Source organism: Octopus sinensis, linkage group LG9, assembly GCF_006345805.1.
Source record: "Octopus sinensis linkage group LG9, ASM634580v1, whole genome shotgun sequence".
In the NCBI taxonomy this organism is placed as follows: domain Eukaryota; kingdom Metazoa; phylum Mollusca; class Cephalopoda; order Octopoda; family Octopodidae; genus Octopus; species Octopus sinensis.
The window spans coordinates 89,033,570-89,061,069 of NC_043005.1; the positions used below are offsets into that span (position 1 = coordinate 89,033,570).

Here is a 27,500-nt window from a genome sequence, read left to right on the forward strand (position 1 = left end):
GGCCAAGTTCAAGTTCAGGGTCCGGAAGAAGATTCGTAGTGCAGGTATACGAGTACCAAAGAACATTGATGCAGAGCAGCTAAAACAACCACAAGTTTTACACTTGTTTCAGAAGAGATGCAGCAATGTTCATTTTGGAGGTTCATGGCATTCTTTACGGGATGGAATATAAAAAATGCTTATACATTCTAAATATTTCAAATCTACCGCAGAATACTACATGTCTCTGTTGGACGAACTACAGGAAAATTTGAAACAGAAACACCGTGAAAAGCTGAGCCGTTATATCCTGTTCTTGCAGGACAATGCACCAGCACACACAACACATGAAACTGCAGAAAACATGTGACTTTGGTTTCGAATAGGTAGTCCATTCTCCTTGCTCTCCTGGCTTGGCCCCCTCCGACTACCACCTTCTTCCCCAACTGAAGAATGTTCACAAGGGAAGAAAATTTCACTCCAATTCGGATCTGATCGCTGCTACAGACGCTTGGTTGGAGGCCCAACATTTCGATTTCTTTTTACAGGGTTTAAAAAACTGAAGGACCGCTGCAATTTGTGTGTGAATGTGAGGGAGGAAATATGTTGAATAACATCACAATTAACTGATTCTTATGTATTTTCTTTTACCCAGAGCCAGGAACTTTTCAGCACCTCCTCATAAAAATCCTACGTCACAACAATTAGTTACCTATCTATAAAATATGCTTAACATTTTTAGAAAAAAATATGCGTGTCATATTATGTGAAAAGCAATTACAATTAATGAGTTATTTAGAATTGAAGTATTTAAATGCTTTTCTATATTTGTGAGAACATTTCATTGTAAAATACCTTTATAATTCAATGATATTTATTTAAAAGTAATTATATAATACCCCAAGGCAAAGATCACGTTTAAAATTACCAGTATTGTAATAATGGACCCCATTAAATCATACTTAATGTTCCTATCCTTTGAATACTAAATGTGAGCATGAGACATGGACATTAAAGGATGATGATAATGATAATGAGGTTGAGGATGATGATGGCAAAAATGATGTTGATGATGATGATGATGACGATAATGATGATGATGATAATGATGATGATGACAATAATGATGTTGTTGTTGATGATGATGATGAATAAAGAGTATTGCCAAGAAAATAAATGCTGTTGGTGGCCAATAATTCCAACGAGAATTGAAGTAATTTTTCATAACCTCACTATTTTGAACACAACGTGTACAGTATTCGTAGCGGGTGTGATTTATTGCTCTTTTTTATTTTTAGATATTAAAATATTCTATTTGAATAACTCGATATGAAAGGAATGAGGGTTCCGGTTGATCCGATCAACGGAACAGCCTGCTCGTGAAATTAACGTGTAAGTGGTTGAGCACTCCACAGACACGTGTACCCTTAACGTAGTTCTCGGGGATATTCAGCGTGACACAGAGAGTGACAAGACCGGCCCCTTGAAATACAGGTACAACAGAAACAGGAAGTAAGAGTGAGAGAAAGTTGTGGTGAAAGAGTACAGCAGGGATCACCACCATCCCCTGCCGGAGCCTCGTGGAGCTTTTAGGTGTTTTCGCTCAATAAACACTCACAACGCCCGGTCTGGGAATCGAAACCGCGATCCTATGACCGCGAGTCCGCTGCCCCAACCACTGGGCCATTGCGCCTCCACATGAAAGGAATAACATCAATGCCGTTCCAACTATAACAAACCAGGTGATACACACCCAGTGGTGCAGGAGGTCAATGAGTTGCATAAGAAATAGCTTATATGTATATATATATATATATATATATATATATATATGCATGTGCACATATGCATATGTGTATATATTTATTCGTTTGTGCATTTATGTGAGCGTGCACAATGCAAACAATCTTATGATTTTCAATTACGACATCAAGAAACCAACCAGTCACCTGTTCACTTATTAATGTGGTGGCCACACAAAGGAAGTTTGACTACATTCTCACCAGAAAGCAGGAAAGCTGGTTGCTTTGAAATACAAAACCCTTCCCAGGTGAAGAGTGTAGACCTCAACATAGGTTAGTTAATAGTGACTTCAGAGTCACTATTTGATTTTTCATTTAAATTTAGTTACATCTTCTGTGGCGTCACCCTAAGAAGCTTGCTTCTCAACCATTTCGCCTGAAATATAAATAGGGTCTGAAGACTTTCATCCTGGAATATAAGATGTTTCTCGGGTCGAGAGACTTCTTTAATATTCTCGCCCGTTCCGCTATGCACAGCTTGCAACTACATTGATGTAGGGCACCATTTTTTCTAGGATCTTCCCTGTGAATACCTATGGAGTCCCTTCGTCCTTCATGCGCCACGGCTGGCTAAAGACATGACATAACGTCTTCCCAGGATCCTTAACGAGGACTTGTGGTTGGAGAGGCGCTGCTTCAAGGTGTTTCCGGAACATCCGATGTATTTTTGAATGCTGCTATTGCCGTCGCTGCTTCTGTTGATGTTGTTGACACTGTTACTTCGGCTGTTGTCGGCGCTGGTGTTGGCGTCGTTAATGCTGGTGTAGGGGACATCATCAGTGGCGAAGTTGGTGTTGGTGCTGTTGTTGTCATTGTTCGTGTCTCCGTTGGTGTTGCTATAACCATCGTCGATGTTGAAGCCGTTGTCTGCGCTATAGTGGTTGTAGTTACTCTTGTTTTTGTTATCATTATAAACATTATCATTAATGCGGCGACCTGGCAGAATCGTTAGCGGACCGTGTGAAATGCTTAGCGGTATTTCGTCTGTCGCTACGTTCTGAGTTCAAATTCCGTCGAGGTCGGCTTTGCCTTTCATCCTTTCGGGATCGATTAAATAAGTACCAGTTACGGGCTGGGGTCGATGTAATCGACTTAATCTCTTACCCTAAATTTCTGGCCTTATGCCTAAAGTAGAAATTATTATTATTATTATCATTAGCGAGCGAGCTGCTGCTATTTCTGGTCTAGTTGCTGCCGTGACTATTATTAATACCAGCGATGGTGTTGCTGCTGGGTCTGTTACTGCCGTAGTTGCTGGAAGGGTTTCTGCTGCTGTTAGGGTCAGACAGTACTTCACAAACGTAACAGGCACCTATGCCAATGGCATGGGTGTCACATAACTGGCACCCATGCCAGGGCCACGTAAAAGGCACCTTTCGAGTGTTGAGGCTCAAGAGGGCAATGGCAAATGACCGAGCCCTTTGGCAATATGTTGTATTTGAGTAGAAGACCCATCAAGCAAAATGAAATCGTAATCGTGGCAGATATTAGTGCCATGCAACTGGCACGTAAAAGCACCCGTTACACTCTTGGAGTGGTTGACGTTAGGTAGGACATCCAGCCATAGAAACCATACCAAACCAGACAGGAGTTTGGTTCAGCCCCTCAACTTAGCAGCCTTGGTCAAACGGACCAACCCATGCTAGCATGGACAATAGACATTAAATGATGGTGATGATGATGTTGATGATGATACCACTACAGCCTCGTACACGACCCACTTAGTTTCACACTGGCCTCCCACTGACCATCTGCTGTAGTCCCTGCATGTGCATCCTGCTACCGCTTGTGCCCTACGGGTGTTAACTAAAGTATTCTTAATACTGGGGGTGCAGCTAAAAGAGAGACTCTTAGGTTGTGTCAGTTGAATAGGAGTCCATACCTATGCGATAGTGTAAAGGGCCTATCTACTAGCCTAAGGAATATCCTATCTGGGTAACCCTATGAACTGGCCATAACTAACTTTCTCCTGTTCTATAACACAGAGCGTGCTTATCTTTAAGATTTATGATTTATTGACGATATGGCTGTGTGGTAAGTAGCTTGCTTACCAGCCACATGGCTTCGGGTTCAGTCCCACCGCTTGGCACCTTGGGCAAGTGTTTTCTACTATAACCTCAGGCCAACCAAAGCCTTGTGAGTGGATTTGGTAGAGGGAAACTGCAAGAAGCCCGTCGTATATGTGTCTGTAAATGTTTGTGTGTCTGTGTTTGTCACCCTATCATTGCTTGACAACCGATGTTGGTGTGTTTACATTTCCGTAAGTTAGCGGTTCGGCAAAAGATACCGATAGAATATGAATTAGGTTTACAAAGAGTAAATCCTGGAATCGATTTGTTCGACTAAAAGCGGTGCTCCAGTATGGCTGCAGTCAAATGACTAAAGTATATAACAGAATAATAGAATATATATGTATATATATAATACACACATACTTACACAAATATATGTATGTATGTATGAATGTATGTATGTATGTATGTAGGTAGGTAGGTAGGTACGTGGGTAAGTAGGTAAGCATGTGTATGCGCGTGTGCAGTGTGTATGTGTGTTTCCTTGTCTAGACATCAATGATGGTTGTAAATGAGCATCACCAACATACGAGAGGGGTTGTTTGTTTCCATTCAGTCTTCCATGGAAGATGTTGACTATGAGAACTTGCTTGGAAACGGGTGAGAACATCTGGCCGTAGAAAATCTATTGCCGCAAATTCCGCCTGATCCATTTAAGCATGGAAACATGGACATTAACTGATGACGATGACGATTTATATTCCACACAGGATCTAAGCATACACACACACACACACACACACACACATGTATATATATATATATATATATATATATATATATATATATATATATATATATACGCAATATTGTCTGTAGCATTTCAAAGGAGAATTTTATAAAACATTACACAAATGTGTAAAATTTCGATCAATCTCTCTTTCGTCGTCGTCATCATCATCATCATCATCATCATCATCATCATCATCATCATCATCATGTCTTTATCTGTAGAAAGAGAAAACAAAATGAAAGATATATCTTTCTATTCTACTTTTAAACCAAACTTATTTATGCTGTTTTTTAGACATTTTATTTTATTTCATTTTATACAGATTATCTAAAGCTGTTTCAAGTGTGTATATTAATTTAAAAACCTGAGCATAGCGATTTAGAAATGTCTCGATTTTTGAAAGTTGCCAGATCAACTAGAATGCATAAAAAGCATCAGAACACCTGAATTTATCCAGCAAGTTCAACAGACCATTGTTTACAATCCCAGAAAGTCCATAATGTCAATTGCGAAAGATCTCCATGTTTCAGAAGAAACAGTTAGAAATGTTGCCCTCGGAGACATCAGATATAAGTCTTATATGATGAAGAAAGATAAATTCGACCGAAAAAGCAGAAGAAAGTCACTACATCAGATCTAAAAGGTTCTTAAAACTGCAGCAGAAGATTTGATTTGGTTTTTCTCAAACGAGAAAAACTTCGACCAAGATCAAAAAGTTAAGAGAAGAAATGACAGATAGTTATGTGCAGACCCTTCTGAAGCTACAAATGTTAAGCATACAAAATTTCCTGCAACTTTCATGGTTTTAGGCGTTGTCAGCAATGAAGGATATGTGATTCCCCCTTACTTCTTTCCACAAGGCTTTAGAGTTAACTCTGTCGCCTACATTGAGGTCCTGGAAATAATTGTTATGCTCTGGATAGACAGTGTATGTAATGGAAGGCTATATGTGTTTCAGTAAGATTCTGCACTATCACACATGGCTCTAGTAGCTCAAGAATGGATGACTGAAAATTTTCATGATCACATAACCCTTAACATTTGGCCTCTTCATTCCCCAGATCTCAATCCATTGTACTATTACATGTGGAGCGTTGTTGAGAGAGAGGTCAATGAACATGCCCATAATACCGAAGATTCTTTGAAAGATACCATAATCAAAGTAATGTCCAAAATGAACCAGGACCACTTGATTCAAGCTATGGGTTGTGCGGTTTGACTGGAGCTGGAAAGAAGGAAGGTTGCACAGGCTCCAGTCATCTGTTTTGGAATGGTTTCTATCGCTCGATGTTCTTCCTAATGCCAACCGCTTCACAATGTGCTTTATGGGTGCTCTGTACGTGGTGCTGGTATGGGTGATGTTTACGAACCACTGGCACAGGCAATCTATGCTTGATGCCGCTTTGCATGGGGTGCCAGCATAGGTGCTTTTCACATGGCCCAGTACCCCTGGGGTTGCCAAGTAGCTTGCAAGAGAAGGACATCACAGCTGAGAGAGGAAAAGGAACCGAGACGAGAGGCCGTGTGCCAGTTGCGTGGTTGGCACAAGTCTCTCCTCTCGGATCCTTTTCCTCTGACATTACCCATCGTACAGAGTATGCTGACTTCATTTCCTTTGTTGTCATAGCCCATGTTTCACTGCCATGTAGCATGGCCGTTCGCATACAAGCATCATACAATCTGCCTTTCATTCTGAGAGAGTGAGAGGCCCTTTGTAATCAACAAAGGTAGCAGCCCTCTGAACTTTACCCAGATCATTCAGAGCTTCCTCCTTTATTGCTAATTTGGTCCCCTAGGTAATGGAAACTATCAACTATTTCTAAGGACACCCCTTGACATTTCTTCTGTTTCCTTTACATTCCTAGTGTTTATTGTACCTGCGCATCTGCCACACACAAAAACTAGTTTCTCTGTTAGTCTTCCTGTAATACTGCTGCACCTCTCATGTGTCCATAGCTTGCACTGACTAAGCTATATTAAGTTCCTACCAACACCCTTTCTATATATATGGAGAAGGGCCATCTCCCTGAAGGCATTAGTGTTTTATTGGTTTTCCTACTTACTAGGATTTTAGTATTTCCTAAATTAACTCTAAGGCCCTTTTATTCCAGACTTTGCAGCCACACCTGAAACTTTTTCTCTAATTCTGGTAGAGATTCAGCAATAAGATCAAGGTCAATAGCGTAGAGGAGCTTCCATGAGCAACACATCCTAAATTCCTCTGTTATGGCCTGGAGGACTATGATGAACAACGGGAGTCTGAGAACCGATCCATGGCGTACTTTTACACGTTCATTGAATTCATAGCTATACTCGTTGTCAACCTTCACCTTACTGTCGGCATATCTGTAACTGGTTCTATGGCTCTCACCAACCACTCATTTATTCCATTTATCCCTAATCTTCTGCGTTGCCCACCAGATAAAGGAACAGAGGAGCCCCTCAAAGACTTTCTCCATTTCAATGAAAGCAAAGTACAGAGGTTTGTATTTGAACAAGTACTTCTCCTGAAGCAGTTTCAGCAAGAAGATAGCATCAGTTGTGCATCTTCCTGGCACAAAACCAAACTGCATTCCATCAAGACTCTCCCTTTTAAAATTTTGACCCTCTCTGTAACATTCATCACCTGTTCCAGCAATTTGATACCTTTGTAATTATCTCTGTCGAAAGTATCACCTTTACATTTGTAGAGTTGACTATAATGTTGCTACACCAACCATTGGGTGTGTCACCTTCATGGACAACCTGGTTAACTAGGGTTAACTAGGGTGACTAGCTCATTTCCACCTTCACCAGATATTTTATACATCTTAGCTTAATTCCTGATGGGCTGCAGGCTTTCCCTGTCATCATATCCTTAATTGCTTTATCTACCAGGCTACTGCCGATTTAGATAGCTAGTCCCTCATTTGGGTCCACATCAGGCAGATTCTCCTTCTGCCATACTTTCTCTACATTTATCAGTCTTTCATAGTGGCACCTCCAAGCCTCTTTCTTTGCAGAATCTCTAAATGCAAGTGAACCATCATCCATGCAAACACACTTCGATCCTACAACATCGTTATTGTTCTCTGCCATGCTCTCTTGCAATCCGAAACACCACAAATCTCTGGTCTTCATGCTGCAGGACATTGGTAAAGTTCTACCTTTTTGCTTCTGCCCTGTCTAAATATGCCTGTCTCCTATCTTTCCTTCTGGCTTCCTGGAATAGTTCTGTTCTACCACCACTCTTCCAGTCCTTCCAGGCCCGTTCTATTCTCCAATAGCCCTGTCTACTTCCCTGTTCCACCACCATGTCACCTTAGGGGTGGAGAGGACTTTGCACCAGCCACAAATTTGGTCAGTGGCCCCCATTGCGTTGTCTCGTCGGAACCTCCAGTTGTCCTCTATGTTATTCATATATTACTATCTTCTCCTTGCCAAATGCTTCATTTAGAATCTCTCTAAATCTCTGACTATTCAGAGGATCCTTAAGCTTCCAAATCTTTCTTTTCCAAACTGGCTTGCTTCTTGGCGTCTTTCTAGCCTGAACTCTGAATTCACTATTAACTAACACATGTTGGGGTTTGCACTCTTCACCTGGGAAAGGCTTTGTATTTCTAAGCAACCAGCTTTTCTGCTTTCTGGTGAGAATGTAGTCAACCTTGCTTTTTATGACCACCACATTAATAAGTGAACAGGTGAGTGGGTGGTTTCTTGAAGTCATAATTGAAGATCATAAGGTTGTTTGCATTGTGTACGCTCACATCAATGCACAAACGAATAATATATGCATATGTGCACATGAATATATATATATACATACATATATATACATATAAGCTATTTCTTATGAAGTTCATTGACCTCATGCACCACTGGGTTTGTTACGGTTGGAATGACATTGATGTTATTCCTTTTAAATTGTTGAAATGGAATATTTTAATATCTAAAAAGAAAAAAGAGCAATAAATCACACCCGCTACGAATACTGTACACGTTGTGTTCAAAATAGTGAAATTATGAAGAATTCCTTCGATTCTCGTTCGAATTCTTGGCCATCAACAGCATTTATTTTCCTGGCAATACTCTTTACTCCTCTTCTTCTTCTTATTCCTCCTCCTCCTCCTCCTCATCATCATCATCATCAACGTTGTCGTCATCAAAGACCATGTCCCATCGTTACATGTATTCAGTGGTTTGACAGGATCCAGTGGGCTCAAGAACTGCACATGCCACGTGACCTCGCACGCCATGGGTCATGTGACTTCTCCCAAATTACCTGTAAAGAAAGAAGTGTCAGCTTTTCTTGTTACCAAAATATATTTCTTTCCAAATAGTAAAACACTACAAAACACATATTCAAATGATGTGATTTCTTCGTTTCATTGTTGTTCAATAGATACGGCTTTTAAGTGGGTGAGTGTGTGTGTGCGAGTGCGTGAATGTGTGTGTGTATGTGTATGTGTGTGTGAGTGTGTGTGGCAGTGTGTGTGACAGTGTGAGTGTGTGTGAGTGACAGTGTGTGAGTGTGTGTGTGTGTGTGTGTGTGTGTGTGTGCGTGTGTGCGTGTACATATCATGAATTGTCTTCATATCCTGTTTGTCTGAACATTACTTTTTTGCATTAATACAATTATCCTTTCAACCATAGGCACAAGGCCTGAAATTTGGGGGAGGGGGATAGTCGACTACATCAACCGCCAGTGTTTCACTGGTACTTAATTTATCGACCCTGAAATGATGAAAGGCAAAGTCGACCACGGCAGAATTTGAACTCAGGAGGTCAAGGCAGACGATATACCGCTAAGCATTTCGCCCGGCGTGCTAACAATTCTGCCAGCTCGCCGCCCTCCGCATTAATACAATAATCAACAAGACTTTTAAGATTCCAGAGTTTACAAGGACCAAAAATCACCTGGGAATTATTTTAAGCAAAAACGATTGTGCCAAAGAATATGTCAATTGAAACATTTTACCATGAATACAAATTCATCAGCATCACATTTTAACGTCCTTTTTCTTTGCTGGCATGGGTTGAATGGTTCAACATGAACTGACGAGCAAGAAGGCCACACTAAACTCTAGTGTCTGCTTCGGCATGGTCAGTACAGTTTGATGCCACTCTTAACACCAACCACTTTACAGAGTGTACTGGGTGCTTTCTTCATGGCACCAGAGAGTAACTTGCAAGATGAGATCCCACAAGTGAGTGGGGACATTGTTTCAGGTTCATTTGACCCATGAATAGTCAAGAAGGAAGGCGAAAAGATAAATAAATACAACCCTCTTAAGTACGAATTAGCCCGTCTATGGATAATGAAGGTGAAGATGGTACCAGTAATTGTTGGGTCCTTGAGAAGAGTATGAGAAAGCATCAAGGGGAATATAAAGGAAACTGGAACAGAGAAGCCAGTAGAACTGTTAGAAAAGGTTTACCTCCTTGCCCCGGCTAGAATAATCAGGAAAGTATTAGACAGCTGAATAGAACAGATACCGTGGTGGTGTAGGCTGCAGGTAGCAAGCCTGCTAGGCATGGAATACTCCAGGAGCTCCAACAAAGAGAGAAAGAGGGATATATATATATATATATATATATATATATATATGTATGTATGTATGTATAATAAGCCATGCTCCTACTTTTCTTTAATACTGTTAAATCTTATCAATTATTTATAAATGTATAATGTAATTATAATATCTTCATTTATGTTGTAAATTTATTTTATGTTATTGAGACCTAAAGGGTGGCTATGTATTGTTAGATCGAAGAAATATTAATTTTTGAGATTATTGAGTTTGATATTGTCGGTTTGAATACATCGTCATGAAACGCGCGTCGTTGTTTTAATGTGTATTATTTGGTATAGAAATTTTTAGTACATTGTTAATAATAATATATTTAAATTTATATTTTATTATAGATAATATCTTTCAGTATTAATAGAATTACGTTATGGAGGTTCTGTCTATTAATCCTACATATATTTATACATACTTACATATATATATATATATATATATATGTAGGTCCCGGGTTGATTCGGGGTTAACCACAGTAAATAAGGTACTCAATACATAGCAGAGTAAAATTAATTTATTATATAGAAGGAGCTTCTACAGGACTAGAACTGTTTCATTCAAGAGAAATCTTCAGGAAGCTAGTTAACAAGAATTGTATTGGCATTTATACATTTTGGCAGGTTTAACGGGGTGTTGGTGGGGGACTTTTTTGGGGGTAGGCATAGCACAAAATATCATACTTGGGGGGGTGGTCAAGGAGTCAGTGTTAAATTAGATAGAAGAATAAATAAAAAAATAAAAAAATAAAAAATAAAAAATAAAAAAAATAAAATAAAATAAAAAAAACTATATATAAAAAAGAAAAAAAAGAAAAAAAACAAAAAAAAACAAAAAGAAAAAACAAAAAAACCTATATATAAAAAAAGGGGGGATAGAGTTTTAGGTAAATAAGGAGATTCTCACTTATACCTATGCACACATGTATACATACATACACACACATACAAACATATATACATATACATACACACATACATACACACACATATATATACATATATATACACTTACACATACACATGCATATACATATCTACACATACACATATATGTATACACACACACACTCACATGCATACACGTATACACACATGTATATATACACACACGACCTCACATACATATACGCACAGAAAAATATATATACACATACACACACATACTCACATACACGCATACACACACATATCCACACACACACATGCACACACAGCACACTAGTCCCTATATACACATATATACACATACACACACATATACACACACATACATACATATACATACATGTATACATATACATATGTGTACCTATGCAAACCTACACATACACACATATATATACACATACTAATACAGACCCATTCCCTAATTTTAATTTTATTATCTTCGTTTATTACTTTTGTTATCTTTGGCCGCTTGGTCACAAACATCTTGGCTATGACAGCCAGTCCATTTATCTGTCTACTGGAAAACAAGCACTCATTCACTCACGCACACTCTTTAGCACGTACTCTCACTCATTCGTACACTCATACACATACACGCACGCACGCGTTATATTCATACATACATCCATCTACATACATTCACGTATATACACATACGTACGCGTACCTACAGATTTATGTCTACACTCTTAGAAGGCTAGTCTATATATATACACCAATAAATATAAATACACACACATACATATACACCTACATACAAATACATACATGTATATATATATATATATATATATATACACATATATATATATACATATACATATATATATTCACATATATATATACATACACATATATACACACACACATATATACACACACATATACATATATATACACTACACGCACATACACATGTACATGCGTACCCATACAGACACACACACACGCGCGCATCCATATATACACATAAGTACACACATGCGTAAAAGTATACATATATCTATGCTTACACATACACACACACACGCGCGCCTCCTTATATTCATACTTACATGCATACTCAGAAAATAAGTAAATAGTAAAATATATATACGCGCAGTTATTCGTACATGCATACTCAAAAAATAAATAATAAATATTAAGTATATGTACGTGCAGTTACCTATTATATGCAGTTACCTATTTGTATGTAGGTGTATATGTATGTGTGTGTATTTATAGTTATTGGTGTATATATATAGACTAGCCTTCTAAGAGTGTAGACATAAATCTGTAGGTACGCGTACGTATGTGTATATACGTGAATGTATGTAGATGGATGTATGTATGAATATAACGCGTGCGTGCGTGTATGTGTATGAGTGTACGAATGAGTGAGAGTACGTGCTAAAGAGTGTGCGTGAGTGAATGAGTGCTTGTTTTCCAGTAGACAGATAAATGGACTGGCTGTCATAGCCAAGATGTTTGTGACCAAGCGGCCAAAGATAACAAAAGTAATAAACGAAGATAATAAAATTAAAATTAGGGAATGGGTCTGTATTAGTATGTGTATATATATGTGTGTATGTGTAGGTTTGCATAGGTACACATATGTATATGTATACATGTATGTATATGTATGTATGTGTGTGTATATGTGTGTGTATGTGTATATATGTGTATATAGGGACTAGTGTTCTGTGTGTGCATGTGTGTGTGTGGATATGTGTGTGTATGCGTGTATGTGAGTATGTGTGTGTATGTGTATATATATTTTTCTGTGCGTATATGTATGTGAGGTCGTGTGTGTATATATACATGTGTGTATACGTGTATGCATGTGAGTGTGTGTGTGTATACATATATGTGTATGTGTAGATATGTATATGCATGTGTATGTGTAAGTGTATATATATGTATATATATGTGTGTGTATGTATGTGTGTATGCATATGTATATATGTTTGTATGTGTGTGTATGTATGTATACATGTGTGCATAGGTATAAGTGAGAATCTCCTTATTTACCTAAAACTCTATCCCCCCTTTTTTTTATATATAGGTTTTTTTGGGGTTTTTTTATATAGGTTTTTTTTTTTTTTATTTTTTTTTATTTTTTTTTTTTTATTTATTTATTTTTTTATTTATTCTTCTATCTAATTTAACACTGACTCCTTGACCACTCCCCCAAGTATGATATTTTGTGCTATGCCTACCCCCAAAAAGTCCCCCACCTGCCTAAAGGTATAAATGCCAATACAATTCTTGTTAACTAGCTTCCTGAAGATTTCTCTTGAATGAAACAGTTCTAGTCCTGTAGAAGCTCCTTCTATATAATAAAATAAATAAATATATATATATATATATATATATATATATATATATATATATATATATATATATATATATATATATATATTTATATATATATTTATGTATGTATGTATGTATGTATGCATATATATATGCATGTATATTTATATATATATACATATATATATTTATATATACGTAGACACACACACACACACACACACATATATATATATATATAGATACGTATACATGCATACATATTAGAACAAGCGTATTATATACAAATATTGCAAATAAAATACATCAAGCCATTATGAGGTACACTGAACATATATATACATTATTATATCTCCACACACACATACACTCTTTCTCTCTTGGTTTTTTCCTCTCCTTCTCTCACTCCCATACAACACCCAATCACAAACGCTAATCTTTCATTTCCATACCTCCCCTCTCCCTCATACCACCACTTACGCCCCAACAGGTACTCTCACTTGCACACCTGATACACATATTATGTATGTATGCATGAAAGGAACCAGGCACATTTAGAAATTGCTTGAATCAGACGACACATTTGTCCTGAGAGGTTGTTCATCATGGACTACGAAGAAGTGATTGGAACAATTGGAGGATGTGGACTTTATCAGAAACTGATGCTAAGTCTTCTGTTCGTTTCAACCATTATGGATGGTTTACAAGTTGGAAGCATGGTTTTTATTGTACCTGACTTAGATTACAGGTAAGTTTTTAACACTGATATCTTAATATTATTTATTCCCGTAAGGCGACAAGCTGGCAGAATTGTTAACACGCCGGGCGAAATGCTTAGCGGTATTTCGCCCATTGCTATGTTCTGAGTTCAAATTCCGCTGGGTCGATAAAATAAGTACCAGTTGGTCACTCTACGCGATGTAATCGACTCATACCCCCCCCCCATACTGCTCTTGCGGCAAAAATTTGAAATAATTATCATTTATTCCAGGTGGGTGGTTCAAATAGTGGTGCTTCAAACCAAAACTTCCATGAGACTTTTTCTCCTTTGTTGTTTGGGGTTAAAACCATTCTCACTCCATCAGGGTTTTACGATACCTAAAATCTTTAACCCTGATTTCATCAAGCTTTTGAAATAATTCCTGTATTCTCTCTGACCATAATTCCTGGAAGGGTCATGGGTGTAGAGTCCTCAGATACCTCACCCATAGGGTCCTATCAGAAGCAACTTCCTAAATCTCCTTCCCAGACAACTAGTTATAGACTTTAAGAGAGATGCTTAACAAGGAGATTCCCCTATAATTAGAGCCCTCTCTTTTGTCTCCCTTTTTTAAAACTCCTTCAGACCACCAATCAATATATTACTAAGGATGTAGTGTCATTGATTTAATCAAGGATACCCTCATCCTTCTCTCCAGAAATCCTGATTTTTATTTTTCTATCTTTTACTTGCTTCAATCATTGGACTGCAGCCATTGGCTTTCAGCCTCCTGGGGTCAAGTACTGGGATTTAAGGCTTTCAACTAACCCCAGCCCCTAATCCCCAAATTTCTGTGCCTTTTTTTAAAAACGATTATTATTTGGTTTGTGGATTCGCAGAATTCTTAGGGAACGGGACAAAATAATTTGTGGTATTTAGTTATAGTTGTTAACATTCTGAGTTCAAATGCCATCAAAGTTTCTTTTGCCTTTCATTCTTTATGGAGACAATAGAACGAAATACCAGTAAAGTCCAGTTAAGGAACAGTCGGGTTTGTCTCAAGCCTATCAGTTCATTTGGCAGGGACATAGCCCAGCTCTCAATGACTAAAAATACAACCCTTCTCCTGAAAGGGTTACCAGTCCATCACAAGGATAATCTCTCCCTCCATTTTATTACTGCTACTTATTTTCATCTGAGTAAACTGGTGTAACACGAAAGGAAGCATTTTACACAAAAACACAATGTGTTGACTGGTCTGGGAGGTGAAATCATGGCCTTGCAGTTAATACTCTAAATATATGTCTGTAAGCATGAGAAGAGCTGGGGAAACAAGGCACTGGCCCTTGGTGGGAGAAATCATTGAGGTCTGGCGGAGCTTTCTTGACTGATCCTAAGCAGCAAACCTTCATATTCTTTTTGTCTTTTATCTTTTACATGTTTTAATCATTAGACTGTGGCCATGCTGGAGCACTGCCTTGAAGAAATTTTAGTCACTCAACTCTATCTTAGTACTTATGTTTTCTTTTGAAGTCTGGGCGTTATTCTATCGGTCACTTTTACCAAACCACTAAGTTACGGGAACACAAACGCGCCAACGGTTGTCAAGCAGTGGTGGGGCACAAGCACAAAGACACACACACATACATATCTATCTATCTATCTATCTATCTATCTATCTCTATCTATCTATCTATCTATCTATCTATCTATCTATCTATCTATATATATATATTATATATATATATATATATATATATATACAAATTCCAGGCTTCTATCAGTTTCCATGTAACCAAATTCACTCATAAGGCCTTGGTCAGCCCAAGGCTATAGTAGGAAGCATTTTCCACTTGCCCAACGTAGCACATTGTGAAACTGAACCCAGAACCATGCAGTAGAAATTCGCCCATAGCAGCAACATGGAAGTTCACAGGTGAAGTGGGGCATGACTAAGCAGCTAAGCTGACATGAAAGCATTATTTTCAATGTGAATTACAAGTTCATCAATGAGATATACCTTATACATCCGGTGTACACGGAAAAAAAGTTTAAGACGAGAGAACACTATAAAACATTTGCATGATCGACTGCCAAAAAGATTTACATTAAGTTACTATGGTAACATTACTAAAATAGAAACAGACTCCAGGGACACTGGGGTTTTTGATAATTTGGCCAGGGACCCAGGTACAGTTCGGCACATGAAAATTTGGAATGAGATCTGGAAGAAGGGTAAAGCACTCTGTCGCAGCCTAGGGAACTAAAGTTTAATATTTCTTGTTTGTGTGTGTGTGTGTGTGTGTGTGTGTGTCTGTGTCTGTGTGTATGTGTGTGTGTGTGTGTGTGTGTGGTGTGTGTGTATGTGTGCATTTTCTTTTTATGTAAACTTAAATTTATTCCAACATTATTAATCTATGAGTTTGGAATGATTTCAAGCTCCTTACCCATGCAGCCGCACCCGTACTTATATAGATTGCTGAATTTTTGATTGAATTTTGTGGTGACGTTTTTTGTTGCCTCTTTTTACCACACAACAAACGCAAACACTCCCACGTGGTTGAAATATCTGGTTGAAATAGCTGACAGGAATGCACAATAAGCTGGCTGAAAACTTTAACAACACACTGGCAGAGTCAGAGACAATACATGAATGGCTCACAAAAGGGAAACCCATCTTAATTTCCCAAATCCAATGAAACGGCAAAACCAGAAAATTACGGACCTATAACCTGTCTCCCTACAATGTACAAAGCCTTTACTGCAGTAATATCGCAAAGATTGACCAAGCACCTGGACGAAAACAACCTGTTTCCAGAAGAGAAGAATGAATCCCGCAAGGGCTCATATGGCTGTAAAGATCAACTAACGATCAATAAAGCCATGATTGAAGACAGCCGCAGAAAGAAGAAAGGCCTCAGTACGGCCTGGATCGACTATCAAAAGGCGTTTGATAGCATTCCCCACACGTAGATCCTCGAAACACTAGTCATTAACAAGGTAGCACCAACAATTATAAAATACATATGACACTCTATGAATAAATGGCAAACAGTGTTACAGCTCCAAACAAAAGAGGGACTCGTGAAAACCAAAGCCATCCCCGTTAGAAGAGGAATATTCCAGGGAGACACGCTCTCTCCACTCCTTTTCTGCTTGGCATTGACACCTATATCTGATATACTAAATAGAACTAGATGCGGATACAAATGGTACGGCAAAACGATCAGCAACCTTTTATATATGGATGACCTAAAACTATATGCTACAAATGACAAACAGCTGGAAACACTACTAAAGACAGTTCATGGATTTACCAAAGAAATAGATATGAAATTTGGATTAGAAAAATGCGCCAAAGTAACCCTGAAAAGAGGAAAATTAGTTAAGAGTAGCAACATCACACTAGATAAAACCAATAAAATAACAGGATTAGACCAAAACCAAACTTACAAATACTTAGGAATCCATGAACTAGATAAGACACAACACACACAAATGAAAAAGAAAATAAAGAAAGAATACTATAGACGAGTTAGATGAATACTAAAAACAGAGCTCAATGCTAAAAACAAGGTAATAGGTATTAACACTTTAGCCGTCCCAGTTATAAGTTACAGCTACAATATCCTTAACTGGACACAAAATGAACTAACCAAAATAGATAGGAAAACAAGAAAAATAATGACAGGATCTAGGATGCATCACCCGAAATCTCACATAGAAAGTCTATATATACAACGCATAGAAGGTGGTAGGGGCCTTATACAGCTGGAAAACTATTATAAAATAACCACCATAGGACTGCAAAAATATCTACTTCAGAAGGAAGGAAAACTGATACAAATAGCGGCAAAACACGAGCAAAACAAAAAACTGTTCTCGGTATTTAAGGAAGCTGACAAATACAAACAGGAAATCATACCACCTAACAAATATGAAGAAGAAGAAGAAGAAGAAGAGAAGAAGAAGAAGAAGAAGAAGAAGAAGAAGAAGAAGAAGAAGAAGAAGAAGAAGAAAAAGAAGAAGAAGAAGAAGAAGAAGAAGAAGAAGAAGAAGAAGAAGCAACAAAAGCTATAAAACAAATTAAATCCAAACTAAAACTAGAACAGCAACGAACCATGATAAAACGATGGCAAGAAAAGCCCCTTCATGGCAAATATCGGACTAAATTAAATGCAAAAGAAATAGACAAAGAAAAATCCCAGCAATGGTTGAGAAGCTCAGGACTCAAAGCAGAGACAGAGGGATTTTTAATTGCAGCACAAGACCAAAGCCTCCCCACCAGAAATTACCAAAAACATATAATGAAAAGAAATATAACAAGTAACTGCAGAATATGTGGAGGTGGACAAGAAACAATAAATCATATTATCTCTGGCTGCCCAGTCCTGGCTAAGAAGGAATATATTCACAGACACGACAGAGTTTGGATCTTCATACACTGGAAGTTATGCCAACATTATGGAATAACAACAGAAAAAGATGGTATAGGCACACACCAGAAAAGGTCACAGAAAACGAGAAAGCAAACATACTCTGGGATATGCCAATACACACAGATAGAGAAATTAAGGCCAACAGACCAGATATAGTTGTCAGAGATCATGAAGAAAAAAAATGTTTTCTAATTGATGTATCAATACCAGCAGATGACAACGTTCTCTAAAAGAAATGGAGAAACTTTCAAAGTACAAAGACCTGGAAATAGAGGTAACCAGAATGTGGAATCTTGTGCTATTGTTAGACATGTTTGTGTTACCTAAATTATTTTTTCTATTTAGGTAGAAATAATCAAGTTTTTTAAAATTATTAATTGAGGATATGATGGTGGCCAGATTATGAGTTAGACTATATCCTATCCTTATTGTTTTATTATTAATTATCTTCCAATATTTGTTCTTTTTTTTATTGCAATTAAAAACATTTATGTATTAAGAATCTGGATACTTTACCAACAGTATATTGGATAAATACTATCCCATAGTGGGTTACACCCATAACCCCTATCTTTGTATTATATATATATATATATATATATATATCAGGGTCGGCGGGTCTGTACATGCAACATATGCACTGCATGTCTTATGATATTTTCAGGACATATAAAATTAGTTATCGATAATTTTCGTTAATTAATTTTATATTACACCAAAATGATTTTTTCTGAAAAAGTAGTAAGGCATGGAGCGCATGCGTTGCATACATAGACTCTTCTCCCTGATACACATACATACATACATACATACATACATACATACATACATACATACATACATATACATACATACATACATATACACACATATATATATATCATCACCATCATCCTCATTATCATCATCATCATCATCATCATCATCCTATTTTAGTGTTTCTCATCCTTTCATTTCTTAGTATGAAGTGAAACAATTGATATTACTTAGGTAAAGTTCCTGTTTGCTAAGCGAGAAAAGAAAGCAAGGCATTGATTTAATTGCTTTCCTGTTCTTCTGGGGGTATTGGCAAATAAAGAGAGACGGCCAACGAGAAGATAATATTGTTTCTCTCTGCTTGCTTTCAGTCATTGCAAGTAAGAGGGTTCTGTTAATCTTTTTGAGAAGGGAAAATAGAGAAACCAACAAATAGAGAGGTAAAGGGAGAGAAAGACAGAATGAAGCAAGTTTTTCACTGCTTGCCTTCTAGCCTGCAGACTGGCCGTCAACATACAGCAAATCCACTCACAAGGCTTTGGTCGGTTCAAGGCTCAAAGCAGAAGACACCTGCCCCAACGTACCATGCAGAGGGACTGAACCTGGAACCATGTACCACGCAGCCACACCTACTTTTTAAAAAGATTTAACCCATGGAGATTATTTTTGAGCCCTTCTTTAAAAGCCGAATTCAGTGATGTAACCCCGAAGGTTTTTTATCGAAAGAAGCAGCCGGCAAAGTTTTGTGACATATGACACAAGTCGTAAGAGGCAGTTGGTGTCCAAGTTCATTCCCTATCTGGGCATTTTGATTTTCTTGTGACTTCATATGATTCGCGTATCCTGTTTTTGACAACAGAATGCGATCACACATAATAAATATCGAATGTTCGCTGTTGGTTTCAATTCCAATTGTTCCTTTACGACAAGCCCGTCTAACCCCAGCGTGCTGCATCGTTTTTTTCCTCCTAGGCATCGTAATTTTCAGAATCCAATTCCAAAAGGCAAAGATATAGAAGAAACTTGAATAATATCTGTAACTTGTGTTTTAAAACCGTCAGCAGTTGGTCTTAAATGTCATCAGAGAGTTCATCAACGGAGGTATTGTGCTGTGTGATGGGGTGTGGTGTGTGTGTTGATGGGACGGCTATCATCAGTCAAAGTGAAGCAATCATACATATATATATATATAAGTACATTAAAAGGCTTCCAAATAAAGAAACGAGTGCTAGATACACAAATTTGCTCGTAGAGATTTTACCGGCATCCTCTCTGTCGCCGGTTATGATTTGCGTCTGCGCACTGGTCTGAAAAGTTAGGGTATACAGATCGTTAGATTTGCACGTGCTTCTAATGATATGTTCATCTCGGATTACAAAGGCTTCTTGCTGATGATTCTGGCCTTGGCAGATAAATTCTATTCATTTGCTAAACAAAAAGATGAAATTGCAGTACAGGATTAGCTGAGATGGTAAACGTTTTTGATTTTCATTCCATTTCATGAATTTATCCCCTTTTTGTGTATCTAGCACTCGCTTCTTTATTTGGAAGCCTTTTAATGTACTTATATATGAATAACATATAGTCTAATGACTAATTCGTCTTTTGTGCCAGGTCACTGGTAATAATAATTTGTTTTTATTACCCTATTTACTATGTTTATATATATATATATATATATATATATATATATATATATATATATGTATATATATATATATATGTGTGTGTGTATGTGTGTGTGTGTGTGTGTGTGTGTGTGTGTGTGCGTGCGTGTGTGTTGTGTGTATGTATGTATATGACAGACTTCTATTAGTTTCCACCTATCAAATCTATTCACAAAGCTTTGGCTGGCCAACGTTTATAATAGAAGAGATTTTCCCAAAGTGTCATGAAGTGAGACTGAATTTGAACCCATATCTGGTTGGGATGCAAACTTCTTAACCACATCTGTGACATCTGCACCAATAGATAGATAGATAGACATACATACATACATACATACATACATACATACATACATACATACAGACAGACAGACAGACAGACAGACAGACAGACAGACTGACAGACAGACAGATAGATAGATAGATAGATAGATAGATAGATAGATAGATAGATAGATAGATATAGATAGATAGATAGATAGATAGATAGATAGATAGATCAAGCAATCAATTAAGAAACAGACAAATTTGAATCTATTACACAATAATTTTAACTATCTGATGTGTTTAAAAATCAAACTTGATTGATTTGAATTTAAATATTTAATTCCACAGAAGTGCGACGGACGGGCTTCCAGTCCAGGTGGAGAACCTATACGCCCTGGAAACCGGGAAACCGGCCTTTATGAGCCAGGCATGGCTCGAGAAGGAACAAACAATAATTACACAGACGACCTAACACATTAAACGATAACGAAATATGCATCGTGTTTAAGCGCTCTTTATATTATAATTGAACCCAACGAAAGATTAATAAATCTTGCATCGTTCACCTAATTGCTTTAAATGTCTTCACACTAATAAACCCCTTTTGCACTATTGACCATCCCATAATATTCAGACAACTAACGCCTGCCTAATGGGTTTCTGCAGAATGCAAAGATGCTTGTTGCTATTATTTTCACAAAGTTGTATATTCCTAGGAATTTATCAACTTGTCATATATTTTTGCATATTTGAAATTTCTTCAAACTTCACATAATACCATACATGATAAGAAGAGCATTGTATTATATTCGTCATTTATTTTCATTTTATTTAATTTTTATTATACTTTTTTCCGGTGAACAACTTTTATATCGTATGATATCAGGCTTTCGCTATCTTTTCTTCTTCTTTTGCATTATTCTCTTTCAAATACACTTTTGAGTGAATAAAAGTAACTTGTTCACAACTGGTTTTCATTACAATTCGTGTGTGTATGTGTATGTGTATGTGTGTGTGTGTGGTGTGTGTGTGTGTGTGTGTGTGTGTGTGTGTGTGTGTGTGTGTGTGTGTCTGAAGGCATATATTCACACATGCACACATTGGTTAAATACTTATGCACTAGAAAAAATAACAAAATTTAAGAGCTCAGTTGTTTAACGAGTATTTACATGTTGACCCAAAAGAAACCCTAATTTTGCAATATTATTTTATTCACACAATTTTGCATATTTATACTTTTATCGCCTTCAAAGTATTCTCGATTTGAAGGAATGCATCCTTCCAGGTGTTTTCTCCGCTATTCGAATCTGTGCTAGAATTCTTGCGAAGTGATGCCTTTTAACGCCTCCATCGTTTTTTCCTTCACCTCTTCCACGTCTGCAAATTCCGTAGTATCAGCTTTTATCACCAGTGATAACCTCCGAAAGACGGTTCGGATCAACTTCCAGCTGTTCTTTCAGTTCACAAAACACATTCAGTCTTTTAATCTTGCGTGAGCAAGTGAGGCACAAATTTTGCTGCAACCCTTTTCATTCGCAATTCCTCGCTCAAAATTCGTTTACAGGAGCTCCAGAACACATCAGTCATATCAACAAGTTCGTCAAATTGATTGGTGACGGACCTCCAAGATCAGTTCATGGGTTTTCATGATGTTTGCATTCGTTCGGTAGGTCTACGGTCGTCCTGAACGAGATTGGTTTTCAAGCGTCAAGTAACCACTCCCCAAAGCACAGAAACCACTCGAAAACTTGTGTTATGCTCGTAGCAACGTTCATTAGCTACGTTGTGGCCCAAATATTCTCACAATTCACTGGTCCCATTCCCGAACTATATGGTCGTTATATCGATGACTGTATAGGCGCAACCTCACTCTCCTGCAAACAACTAGACTCTTTCCTCTCTTTTGTCCAATCCTTCCACCCTGCCCTCGAATTCTCCCGCACTATCTCTAACACTTCTGTCGAATTTCTTGATATTTCTGTCAGCATACACCACTTTGCTCTCACTGCCTCCATTCACTACAAACATACTAACTTCTCCTTCTCAAACCCTACCCTCACCAAGCACTCCATCCCCTACTCCCAATTCCTCCAATACTCAGGCTCTGCAGTGACGACCATGACTTTGAGACTCAGTCTCAACTCATGGCTCGCCACTTCATCCTTCGTGGATATCCCCTCACCATTATCCACACTGCCCTTACTCGGGCAAGATATGTAGACCGTGCCTCTGCTCTCTCTCTCCTCGCACCAGCCCCACCCTTATTCATCTCCCTTTTCTCTTCACCTACCAACCCTCCAGCCTACCCCTCCACGCACCATTCTCCGAGACTTTCAGCGACACCAGTTCTACCTCTCTACCTCGCACATCTCTAACCTATTTTCTCTAACCTAGCTCTTCAAACAAGCCCATAACTTGCGTGATCCCCTGGTCCACAGTTCCTTTATTACCCCACCTCCCAGCCCTGTCCCTTTCTCTGCTCCTACCCACGCTGTCATACCTCTCCAACACCTCATAGGTACCCATCCCCGTCCCTATTACGTCACCGACTCCTTTACCTGCACCTCCAGTAATGATTTTTACTGCATCTCCTGCTCCGAGACATTAGGCTCGGCAATGACGCCCCGGTCTCGCGCCGTTTCCGCTCTATCGGACATTCGCTACAACATCTGTCGGCACCACGCACCACTATACGCACACTCACACACACTGTTTAACTCACCACTCACTTCACACACCATTACACACACACCCACGACACCTTCCTCTCCACACACTCTAGCCCCTACCACTTCACAGCACCCACACCATCATCCACACGCAATCTTCAATAGCGTCACCACACATACCACTATACGAACATCCTCTCACACTGTTTGGCTCAGTACACATACCACACACCCTCATGCACACTTCTCAGTGACACAGGCATATAATGCCTGGACACAGACAATATATACATCCACACCTAATAATACTTGAACACAGACAATGCATACACACACATACGCAACATGCACAAACATAACTTTCACCCACAAGTTCACACTATACACATGCACACTATTTGGTCACAAACACATACACACACACATATACACATATACACAGACCACTTGAAATAGTACATATCAACTGCCACACACAACATACACGCGTTACATACACGCACACACACACGTTACACCCGTACACACACACACGCACGTCAGACTTACTCGCCCCCATTCCCACATACACACTCACACACACCATTCTCACGTACATACACACGTTCGCGCACCTTTGTTCGTTGAGATCATTATTATCTCCCTTTCATTCAACCTCTTTTTTATTATTATTTCTCTTTCATTCAACTTCCTCTTTTTTACCAGTTATACGCCATGTTGGACAGCTAAAATCTACACTGCTTTTTCTCTCTCCGTTTTATTATTTTCATTCTCTCTCCACTTTTTCCTCTTTTATTCCTTACTGTCGAAGAGCGTAGGCTCGAAACGTAAAAGACTTTTCCGTTTTTCCCGGGCGTCAAACAGATACACCTGCTTGTTGTTCCTACACCTGTTTTCGGGTTTTTTCTGTAACTTTGAATCATGTACATATACACATACACACACACACAAACACACACACACACACACACACACACACACACACACACACACACACACACACACACACACACACACACACACACACACATATATATATATATATATAAATAAATAAATAAAAAATAGAAGTTGAAAATGCACTGAGAATATCTGAAATATTTTTTAATTCTTATATTTTATGATTTAACCTGTTTAAAGTGATTTTCAAAAATGTGAAATAGAAAGGCGTGCCTTATGTTGCAACAGAATTTGAAGTTTGCCCTATTTTTATAAAGGGTTCATGACCCAAATTTGTATAGGTTTTGATTGATAGAGGATAGTCATATGACTGGTCGTAGAAACTTTTGTAGGTCCCCCGCTCCGTCCGTGTATAGTATCAAGTGATATTGTTTAGCGTCGTAAGTTATGGCCGAACGGTTGACTGAAAAATTCTAATGACAGCACCAAGCAAACAATGCTCTGAATGTTTGTTTTTGTCAAGTGCATGTAGAGGAAGAACATTTGATTAAGTTTAGAACTTTCTGTTCGTTTCTTGCTACGTCCGTGCGTTAGTGTCACGTGGCAGTATATTTTGCGCCTAAAATGAAGGCCGACACGTTTGAGGGAACATGTTTAGTGACAACGAAAAACGCACCAGATACATCCAATAATCTACCCTTCATTACAACACACAACCCAAGTAATACAGAGGTTTAGAATATGATCAACCAGAACATCCCACTACTAAAACAAGACCAAAGACTGAAACAAGCATTCGCAACTACAAAATAATCAAAAGTAAAAGACAATCAATGTCCGTCAAAAACATTCTTCACAAGTGCTAAATTACCTTCCAAAACTCCTACACAAACAGTCAAAAAGTGTGACCACCCCAATTGAAGACACAACATACAAATTCAAATCAGGACAGATTTTTACCGTAAAAATTCACTGTACATCTTCAAAGAATTTAATATATGCTATCAAATTTTAAATAAAAGCTTACGCTGAGAAATAGGATGACCATTCACCGACAACAAATACGAGATTCCAGTACTAGACAGATTCCACTGAGTGGACACATAGACATATATGCAAAAAATGAGTCCTCCAAATTCCAGCTCTTCCATTCTACCTATGTTCAGTGAATAGCACAGATGAAGCACGGATAAATAAAGAGAATACTTTCATACCAAAATACAACTCCAGACTTAAGAGATTTAACTCGACTATTTACTCAAAAAATCATTCTACCATTTAACATGAGGAAACTACACAGCTAACAGCCTAAACTTTTGCCACTGGACTACATACAAACGACTCCTGTCTACACTCTCACCTGGCAGATTAAATCGAGTACTTTCATTATAACTAAACATGTTCACTTAACCGTGTCGGCCTTCATTTTAGGCGCAAAATATACTGCCACGTAACACTAACGCACGGACGTAGCAAGAAACGTAGAGAAAGTTCTAAACTTAATCAGGTGTTCGTTTGTGCACCAAATGGAAAAACAAAAACGCACCTTTCTACCCCATGGGCGTGAAACTAATACACCTGCTTGTTGTTCCTACACCTGTTTTTGCCTTTTGTTTTTCTGTAAATTTGAACAACATACATACATACATATATGGCAAAAAGAGTGAAAATTCATCGTCTTACACGGACTTTGACAAGTGTTTGTTGTTTCTCCCTTACGGTTATCACTCTTTCTTCTTCCATCTCTCTCTTTCCCCCTTCCCTCCTCTTTATCTCTATAACGGCTTTTGACAGCTTCTACTTACTCTCTTTCCCTCTCCATATTCGCTGTCTCGCGGTCGTTCTTTCTCCCCAGCCTCTCTCTCTCTCTCTGTACGTCTTTCTGTATCTATAGAGAGAAAGCGTTGACAACCGCAAGTGTGATTAATGGAGAGGAATAAAATAGTAAATAATTATATTGTGTCGGAAATATATTTTACTCGCTTTAAATTTAAATATTCCCGCTACAGGGCTTTTACAACGGTGAATTATTATCGCCCACCACCACCGCACAATAATGATAACAGATATTATTAATCAGATATTTATTATGTTAATTTATATATATATATTTATCAATTAAGGGGGGTATTTCAGTGGAGACAAAAACTGAATAAAAATAGCTCAAACAATATAGAATTTTCAACTTTGAAAAAATATAAATCAACCCAAACTGATAACTTAGTATATAAACCCGATACAACAAATAAAAATAAGTATAAAAGGACATAAGTACAAAAATGTTAAGCTAGATAAAACAAATACAAATAATAATATTAAAATCTCCCACTGATAAAATACTAATAAATATATATATAGGACTAAAGAGAATAACAAAACTCTAAAGGATACGGATAACATTAATCTTTCCCTCCCTTACTCAAAAAAAAAATTCAAAAGAAAAACTGTTGTATGGCTAAATATTCCCTTCAACTGTACAATGTCTCATCAGCATGGGTGTTATAATTGATATATATTTGTGGAACACTGAAGACACACATGTTGCATCTACATACATACATATATATATATTTATGTGTGTGTGTGTATACGTATATATGTAAAATGATATTTATATGACGCTTGGAAGTGCCATATATATAGAGACAGACAGACACATAGATAGAATATATATATTAGTGGAAAGCACCATGTATACATTAATACATAT

The 27,500-nt window shown here is 37.9% G+C and overlaps 1 protein-coding gene across 1 annotated transcript in view; it reads left to right on the forward strand.

Moving 5' to 3' along the window:
- The window catches only part of LOC118764674 (organic cation transporter protein-like), a 429,478-nt gene that overhangs the window by 295,130 nt on the left and 106,848 nt on the right, over positions 1–27,500 (forward strand). The gene's annotated exons all lie outside the window — the stretch shown is intronic.